The sequence below is a fragment of the Rhinatrema bivittatum genome, chromosome 1, assembly GCF_901001135.1.
Source record: "Rhinatrema bivittatum chromosome 1, aRhiBiv1.1, whole genome shotgun sequence".
Classification (NCBI taxonomy): Eukaryota; Metazoa; Chordata; class Amphibia; order Gymnophiona; family Rhinatrematidae; genus Rhinatrema; species Rhinatrema bivittatum.
This window is the reverse complement of record NC_042615.1, coordinates 725,284,100-725,294,643: the sequence shown is the minus strand read 5'-3', so window position 1 is coordinate 725,294,643 and position 10,544 is coordinate 725,284,100.

Sequence of the window (10,544 nt, the reverse complement as noted above, 5' to 3'; positions counted from 1 at the left end):
TCCAGTGGTATAGAACTATGAATGACCCAGGCATTCTAAATAGTCCAGAACCCAGCTTTATATTCCCAGTGGTATTCCTTGTGACAGAGGGAGGGCTTAAGGCACACAACAGAGCGCTTGGGGAATATGACATTCACAGGACAGTGCTACACAGAATTGGCCCATAGTCTACCAGTTCCACAAACAGAAGGCCCTGTCCTTTGAAGAATCCAGAAAGTGTATAACTGAGACCACTACTGTTCTGTGCACTGCAGGGACACCTGACAGTTCTTATCTGCTTGGGACCTTGTAAGGCAGAGCTTTCCAAACTTTTCATGTTGGTGACACACTTTTTAGACAAACATAATTTCGGGACACAGTAATTCAGTCTACTAGCAAACCAGAGGTTAAAGGTTAAATGAACAAAATGTATTTCGACAATTTATGTATGTTTCCTTAAATATATACATAAATAAAATGTTTCACGACACAACCTATCTTGTGAAAACCTCTTATTTATATTAAAAATATATAATATTCCAAGATTGTTATTGTTCTATTTTATGAATAACAATAATAAAACAAAGTTATTGTGTTATTCAATTTACTTCTTTAATGAGATATGAGCTTGATGGGATGAACACAGATTTTGAATATTTGGTGTTAATAAGAAAGTCCAAAGGGTCTTCTGCGTAATTTTAAAAAGCTGGCCAGTTTCACACTATATAGTTATTTGATAGCCTCATTCAACTAATTCTATATGGCTATGAGAATGAAGTCTGGAATATATAGGAAGGGACAGAATGTCAATATAAATCCTGCACCTCCAGTTCTGTAACTCTGTGCATCCACTGAAATTCCCCCAAACAATGGAGCTTGGATGTTTCCCTTACAGCTATTCATACTAAAAGATATTTTCAAATTCTGGTGTCACCTCACAGTAACAGCAGCACAATTACCTTCCACTGCCAGGCACATTGTGAACTAACACAAAACCCCACAAAAAGAAGAGACACTCAAAATCTATACTGCAATCCCATCATAACATAACAGTAATAACACCAAGGACTCAAACAACAATAACCCTACCTGTGAATAAGCAAGGGTAAATATTACACTGGGTCCTAGAATACCAATACACCACCTACTGAGGAAACAAAACAAACCAGATTGCTATAGATCCCTATGCTAGCAGAATCTCTCATTATGGTCACACACACAGAGCAGAGACAGACCCTCACCAAATACAGAATACAAAATAAAGGAGCACAAATTAGACAAAAACTGAAATGGAAAACCCAAGAAGCCAGACTCTGTGTATTAACAATGGAAAAACAGAACCACCATTCCTCATAAAACAAATAAAATCAAGAAACATAAAGCATCAGTTATAATAGTAAAACCATACTAATAAAAGAATATTTTAAAACTACTGATAAATGGAATTTCTATTAATTAAAATCATATACATTTTTTTCCATTTCCAAAATACCAATAAAATATTTAAAAACAGCACATATATCAAATAACACCCAATAATTAAAACTAATAAGGATTTTAAAAAGCCCCTGCTGTCCATACGTGGGAGCTCTTGATTTCCAGTCACCCTGATATTGTCAAGGATTAGGAGGTTATCCTCTGTCTCTCACACTTACTCTCACATGTCCATTCTCTCTCACACATACACTGTCACAATCATACACATTCATGCTCTTATAACCACCATAACCTCTCGCTCTAACAGACACTGACACACTCTCCCCCTCCACACACACACCCCACACAAACTCTTACTCCCTGGATTTTCTCATACACACTCATGCTCTCACTCTCTCTGGCTCACAAACACACACACACACACACACACACACACACACACACACACACAGGCAAGTTCCCAATCATTCTCACACAAACACACACACCCAGGCAAGCTCCCAGTCATTCTCACACACTGAAACTGACCCCCAGGCAGGCTCCCATTCATTTTTACACCACTCCCTCACCAACCCTTAGGCATGCACACATTCATTCTCACACAAACAGACCCCCAGGCAGGCACCAATTCATTCTCACACACATACACCACACACAGGCAGGCACCTATTCTCACACATACAAACCCCAGGAAGACACCCATACATTCTCATACACAGACACACCCTCAGGCAGGCACACACTAAAGGCAGACCCCCTCTCTTTCTTTTGTCAGCAACCTCAGAGCCTCTCTCATTCCTCTGCTGCCTCTGTCACTGATGCCGCATGGCTATTTGGGAGGCGCTGATTGCTGCTATTGGCACGGAAGCCCATTCTGCTGCCTCCTCTGTGTAGGCCCCGTGGGTTTCCACTTCCTCCATGTTGATCTCGTACATTGTGAGATCCGCATAGAGAAAGTGCTACTCTTGCACATTACCAAAGATTACATGTGCCAATCAGTAAAAAGTAATTTTTTCTTTTTTTTTTACCTTTGCTGTCTGATCTTAGTTTTCTAATCGGTTGGTCACAGGCTTTTTTGTTCCACCTCCCCTTTCTTATTTTTTTGCCAATTCCTTTCATATTGTCTTTTTTTTCTATTTCTTTTCTCTCCATCTATCTTCTTCCCTCAAACATAGTCAGGTTCTCATTCTCACATGCTTTCTCTCTCTCTCACACACACACACACACACACACACACCCACACAGGCTCTCACTGTCACATGCTCTCTCTCATACAATCATTCATACACAGTCTCTCTCTTGCACATGCTGTCTGACTCTCACACACCCAGGCTCTCTCTCACTCCCACATGCTGTCTTGCTCAAGTACAGACTCTCACTGTCACATGCTCTCTCTCATACAATCATTCATACAGTCTCTCTCTTGCACATGCTGTCTGACTCACACACCCAGGCTCTCTCTCACTCCCACATGCTGTCTTGCTCATGCACAGGCTCTCACTCATACAATCATTCATACACAGTCTCTCTCTTGCACATGCTGTCTGACTCTCACACACCCAGGCTCTCTCTCACTCCCACATGCTGTCTTGCTCAAGAACAGACTCTCACTGTCACATGCTCTCTCTCATACAATCATTCATACACACAGGCTCTCACTGGCACATGCTGTCTCTCTCACACACACACAGGCTCTCACATGCTGTCTCTGCAAACATTCAGGTCCTCACTCCCGCACACAATCTCTCAACTCATCTCAGACACGCACACAATCTCTCAACTCATCTCATATACGCACTCTACGGGCCCTCAGCCTCTCTCTTACCTCTGGGCTCCTCTTCACGGGTCGCTGCAGGATGGGCTCTGCAGCGGCCCTGTTCTTCGTGGGCCGATCCGCAGCAGCGGCGTCCCTCTTCTTCGCGGTCCAATCCACAGCAGCGGCGTCCCTCTTCTTCGCGGTCCAATCCATGGCAGCGGCATCCCTCTTCTTCGCAGTCCAATCCGTGGCAGTGGCGTCCCTCTTCTTTGCGGACCGATCCGCTGTAGCGGCGTCCCTCCCTTTCGCGGGCCGATCCCCGGTAGCGGCGTCCCTCTTCTTTGCGGGCCGATCCGAGGTGGGGACCCTGCTACCGGGCCTCCTCCTCCTCTCAGCCCGCTGCTCCTCTTCTGCACGTGGCTGACTCTCCTCCTCCTTCCTGCCAGTGCGGCTCCGGCAACATTTTTCTTCCGGGGCCGCGTGGGCAGGAAGGAGGAGGAGCACCTGCGTGCCCTTTTTCTTTGAGCCGTGGTGACGTAAGCTCCACCACGGCCCTGCCGATCTTCCTGCTGTGTGTCTCCGGCACACAGCACAGCCCAGCCCAGCGAAACTTCACTGCTCAGCCGCCAGTGGGGTGAGGTCCACTGGCGGCCGCATTGGCTCCCACTTGCCGGTGTGTCACGTGCACCGGGCTTGCGTGACACACCAGCACACCTCAGGCGACACACTAAGGTGTCGCAACACACACTTTGGAAAGCTCTGTTGTAAGGTGTGAAGTGGCTGAAAAGCTACACCTAGAGTGACCTTACAGCTCCTTGTCAAGGGTGAAAAGCCAATCCAGTGCTTTCCTTATGAACGTGTTCTGCTTTCTCTAGTGATATCCATATGAAAACATGAACACACTGCATATGAAAATGTGAACACATTGCATAAAGCCAGGAGCATATTCCAGGTATTTCACATTCAGCAGCAGCTACTGGGTCAGCCTACATAGGCCCTAATAGAGAAGCTCCCCTGTGTATTTAAATCTACAGGCTAGGCAAGTAGTAAGGACACCTTAAACACACAGCTTTAATAGGGCAAAAATCAAACATTGCATTTCTTCATAGACACATGAAAGAACACTGCATGCTTGGACCTAGCTTATATGACCAAAGCTGTAGTACTTACAAGCTCTGTGCTGTCTTGGCATGAAGAACTTGCATTCCTACTATCCTAGGATAATGAATGCTAGAGATGTGAATCGTGTGCCTTATCATCTTAACGATTGAAATCGTCTAGCAGGAGAAGAAAATCGTGTTTGGCACGATTTTTTAGTTAAAAAAATCGTTTTTTCCGATTAGTGCGCACTAATCGGAGTTAGTGCGCACTAACTCCCGTTAGTGCGCACTAACAGAAAATGATACAATTTGACAATTTTCAGGTCAGTTAAGGTCAGTTTAGGAATGAATATGTATTCCTATTGGCTGCCCTCTTATTTATTCATGTTACCAAGGTTCCCACTGACAATATCTGGGGGATGGGAAATAGAAACAGTTGGTAGCTTGACAAAAAAAGTAATGTGATCAGTCAATGTGACTAGAACTTGTGCCCTAACCCTGATACCAGGGGTGTTGTGATCTTCCTGCACACAGTGCCCTAACCCTGATACCAGGGGTGTTGTGATCTTCCTGTACACAGTGCCCTATCCATATTAATACCAGGAGTGTTGTGATCTTCCTGCACACAGTTCCCTAACCCTGATACCAGGGGTGTTGTGATCTTCCTGCACACAGTGCCCTATCCCTATTAATACCAGGAGTGTTGTGATCTTCCTGCACACAGTGCCCTATCCCTATTAATACCAGGAGTGTTGTGATCTTCCTGCACACAGTGCCCTAACCCTGACACCAGGGGTGTTGTGATCTTCCTGCACACAGTACCCTATCCCTATTAATACCAGGAGTGTTGTGATCTTCCTGCACACAGTGCCCTATCCCTATTAATACCAGGAGTGTTGTGATATTCATCATCCCTGGAAATAGTGTTGTGATATACATCATCCCTGGAAATAGTGATATACATCATCCCTAGTGATATACATCATCCCTGGAAATAGTGTTGTGATATACATCATCCCTGGAAATAGAATCGATTATCAAGAAAATGAAACCCTCGTCTCACCCTCTAGACCAAATACCAACCAAACTTCTCCTCACCATTCCTAACACCATTGCCAGATCTCTGGCAGACATCATAAATTGTTCCCTCAATCAAGGATCTGTCCCTGACTCCTTAAAAATTGCTTCGCTGAAACCCTTACTAAAAAAACCCAATCTGGACCCAGCCAACCCAGCAAATTTCCGCCCCATCGCAAACCTACCTTTTATAGCAAAAATAATGGAAAAACTTGTCAACTTCCGTCTCACCGACTACTTGGACTCCCACAATATCTTATACCCTTCTCAATTCGGTTTCAGGAAACGCCTAAACACAGAATCCCTCCTTCTTTCTTTAACGGACACCATCCTGATGGGCCTTGACAAGGGACAATCTTACCTCCTAGCCCTACTCGATATTTCTGCGGCGTTTGACACGGTAAATCACGACATCCTCATCAGCCGTCTAATGGAAATAGGCATCTCTGGCTCCGCACTGCTCTGGTTTAAATCCTTTCTGAACAACAGGCACTACAAAGTTAAAATAAACGACAAAGAATCCCACCCCGTCCCATCAAAACAAGGAGTACCACAGGGCTCTTCTCTGTCCCCTACCCTGTTTAACATATACCTACTTCCTTTATGCCAGCTGCTCAATAGCCTCAACCTCACCCATTTTATATACGCAGACGATGTGCAAATCATAATCCCCATCTCGGACCCCATCTCCTCAACTCTAAATTTCTGGAACGACTGCCTACATGCCATCAACCAGCTTCTCACGAATCTCAACCTGGTCCTAAATACGTCCAAAACGGAACTCCTGGTTATCTCTCCTAGCGATAACCCCCCCTTCACTAATAACACAATAACCCCACTAGCAAGCCATGTCAGAGACCTTGGGGCCACCCTTGACTCCAGAATGAATTTCAAAAAATTCATTAACGCTACAACTAAAGAATGTTTCTTCAAGCTACAGGTCCTGAAGCATCTAAGACCGCTCTTACACTTCCAGGATTTCCGTTCTGTGCTTCAAGCAATACTGTTTTCAAAGATTGACTATTGCAACGCTCTTCTACTCGGTCTCCCCGCCTCTTCGACCAAACCTCTACAGATACTGCAAAACGCAGCAGCCAGGATCCTTACAAACACACGGCGCAAGGACCACATCACACCTATCCTAAAAATCTTACATTGGCTTCCTATTCAACATAGAATACTGTTCAAAGCTCTCACTATCATCCACAAATCGGTCTACCAACAATCCTCTCTCCAACTCACCTTCCCTCTGGAACTACATACATCTTCAAGACCAATAAGAACTGCCTACAAAAGTAAGCTCATGGCCCCTCCCAACAAATCATCAGTTCACAACTCCATCCACAAGCGAGCATTTTCAACAGCAGGTCCCCTACATTGGAATTCGCTTCCTCAAGACTTACGCCAGGAACAATGCCATTTAACCTTCAGAAAAAAACTTAAAACCTGGCTGTTCACACAAGCCTATCGTTGAAGGATTCCATATTAACCAACTCTCTCTCACCCTCCAACCACCCTTCTCACTCCCCGCACTCCCAACCTTTTTCCCTTTTCCACCCGCTACCTCAACCCACCCTTTTCCCTCACCCCCGCCACTCCTCCCATTTGACATACCATGTATAGTCCAGCTGTATATATTCCATATATATATATTTCCATGTATATTTCCGCTGATTATAATCCATGTTTCTGTATTATTAATTTATTGTTTTATGTTAATTTATAGTTTGTAATTTTGTTAACTTATTGTTCAATTACTTAATTCTGTCCTATCTTCCGACATCCATGTTTTTACTCTCCCTGTTTTAATGTAACTTCTCTTTTCTACTTATACGTTAATTGGTTTTTCCCCTTGTTCTAATGTAAACCGGTACGATAAGACCTGGTCTTGAGTGTCGGTATAGTAAAAGAAGTTAAATAAAATAAATAAAATAAATAAATATTCTGCACACAGTGCCCTATCCCTATTAATACCAGGGGTGTTGTGATCTTCCTGCATGCAGTGCCCTATCCCGCCTGCATTACTAGTGAGAGGCTGGCTTCACAGACAGGGGGGAGCTGCCTGACCCTCACTCCTCCCTTCCACCAAGTCCCAGCAAGTGAATGGTGTGTGGGTGAGGGGGGGGGAGGATGGTGAAGGGTGAGACAGCTCCCTCCCTGCATTACTAGTGAGAGGCTGGCTTCACAGACAGGAGGGAGCTGCCTGACCCTCACTCCTCCCTTCCCCCATGTCCCAGCCAGTGAATGGTGTGTGGGTGAGGGGGGGGGAGGATGGTGAAGGCTGAGACAGCTCCCTCCCTGCATTACTAGTGAGAGGCTAGCTTCACAGACAGGGGGGAGCTGCCTGACCCTCACTCCTCCCTTCCCCCAAGTCCCAGCAAGTGAATGGTGTGTGGGTGAGGGGGGGGGAGGATGGTGAAGGCTGATACAGCTCCCTCCCTGCATTACTAGTGAGAGGCTGGCTTCACAGAAAGGGGGGAGCTGCCTGACCCTCACTCCTCTGTGGTGTTGTGATCTTCCTGCACACAGTGCCCTATCCCTGATACCAGGGGTGTTGTGATCTTCCTGCATGCAGTGCCCTATCCCTATTAATACCAGGAGTGTTGTGATCTTCCTGCACACAGTGCCCTATCCCTAATACCAGGGGTGTTGTGATCTTCCTGCACACAGTGCCCTATTCCTGATACCGGGGGTGTTGTGATCTTCCTGCATGCAGTGCCATATCCCTGATACCGGGAGTGTTGTGATCTTCCTGCACTCAGTGCCATATCCCTGTTACCGGGGCTGTTGTGATCTTCCTGCATGCAGTGCCCTATCCCGGTTACCGGGGGTGTTGTGATCTTCTTGCAGGCGGGATAGGGCACTGCATGCAGGAAGATCACAACACCCCTGGTATGAGGGTTAGGGCACTGTGTGCAGGAAGATCACAACACCCCTGGTATGAGGGTTAGGGCACTGTGTGCAGGAAGATCACAACACTCCTGTTATTAATAGGGATAGGGCACTGTGTGCAGGAAGATCACAACACCCCTGGTGTCAGGGTTAGGGCACTGTGTGCAGGAAGATCACAACATCCCTGGAATCAGGGATAGGGCACTGAGTGCAGGAAGATCACAACACCCCTGGTATCAGGAATAGGGCACAAGTTCTAGTCATATTGACTGATCACATTACTTTTTTTGTCAACTACCAACAGTTTCCATTTCCCATCCCCCCAACCATCACCTCAGTTGGAACCTTGGTAACATCAATAGATAAGAGGGCAGCCATCCAATAGGAATACATATTCATTCCTAACTGACCTGGAAAGTGTCAATAATTTGTATCATTTTCTGTTAGTGTTCCTGAGTTTCCATTTCCATTTCCCATCCCCCCAACCATCACCTCAGTGGGAACCTTGGTAACATCAATAGATAAGAGGGCAGCCAGCCAATAGGAATACATATTCATTCCTAACTGACCTTTACTGACCTGGAAAGTGTCAATTTGTATCATTTTCTGTTAGTGCGCACTAACTGGAGTTAGTGTGCACTAACACGATTTAATGATTTTTAACGATAAATCGTTAGAATTTAAATCGTTATTGTATTCTATAACGATTTAAGACAATATTAAAATTATCGGACGATAATTTTAATCGTTGAAAAACGATTCACATCCCTAATGAATGCTCAAAATACATTGTCCCCTGTGTCCCTTACAAAACCTAAGATAAACTGCAGTACTCTATAGTGTATATATACAGATAGTAAAAGATGTGAGCAATGTGGCTTTCTATACAGTCCCAGAAAATATTTACTAGTTAAGTAGCTTGAAAAAGGCATGGTTAATTAGCAGTGCTAGATGGTTCTTGTGCAGATTACTGAAGCATACATTTTTTTGGGCTTACCTTTCTGCCCTACACGAGGCATGGTATCAAGCTGGTCAACTCCTCCCACAGTTGCCTCAGACAAGGTGCGGAGGATCAGCTGCTCAGAGGGAGTGAAGGTGATGTGACTACCTGCTCCCTCTGCATTCCTCCTGGCCTGCTTCTACTTCATAATTCTCCTCAGGTCCCTCCACCTGTGCATCAGCTCCCCAATGCTATGGTTGTGGTGGAACACCGAGTTCTTGCATGCCTGATCTGCTTCCAGATCTGCTCCTTCCTGTATGCACCCACCATACTAGACTGTGGACCATACAACAGATTCTGGTGCCAAATGACATGCTCGACAAGTGTGTCACCTCAGCTGGTAAGAAGTTCGGCTTACGAATCAGAGCTGCATGTGCCTGAGACATGGTGAAGGTGCCCATTGAGTGGACCAGTGATCCTTTTGAAGGGAGCCCAATTTGCACATCTCCCCACCCATAGCTGCGTAAGTTATGCGCATAAGTGGGTACTATCTGCGTGAATAGCAATTACGCAAACCGGAAATTAAAATTAATGCGGAACTTGTGCGCACTGGATGATTTGTGCGTGCTGTCCATTGATTTTAATGATGTGTGCGCTGCCCATTAATTTTAATGAAGATGTGCATGTCGCCTATTAACATCAATAGAGCTGTGCGCGCTGTCCTTAAAGAAAAAGGTGTACGTGCAGTTATTAACGATTATTTATTTATTTATTTTTATATACCAACATTCATTGGAGTATATCACATCGGTTTACATTATAACTAGTGGAATAGTAAGACAAAGATGTCTTATTATTGATACATTGTAACACTGAAGCAATATAAATTAAGATTAAGGTGTCTTATTTTTATTAAAACATTGTAACATTGAAACATTGCAACAATATAACTTGATAAATTTAACTGGTATATAATTATTGGGGGAACAGAGGTGGGGTAAGGGGGGGAGGTGGGGAGGTGGGGAGGGAAGTCTGTGCACATTCTAGTCGGTTGATTGCTAGGGATATACAGCAGGGACGGATTCGTCCGATTCGGTATTCGTATTCGTCGGGACCCAAATCCGTTGCATCCGTTTTCGGGGGACCCTGATTCGTCTATTAGTTGCATATGGTATTCGTTTCCCATTAAAGTTGAGAAAAACCCCATCCCAACCCTTTAAATTTAATTAACTACAACCCCTCACCCTCCTGACCCCGCCCCCCCCCCCCGCCCTCCAAGACTTGCCAAAAATCCCTGGTAGTCCAGTGGGGGTCCTGGAGTGATCTCCTGCACTCGGGCCGTCAGCTGCCTGTATTCAAAATG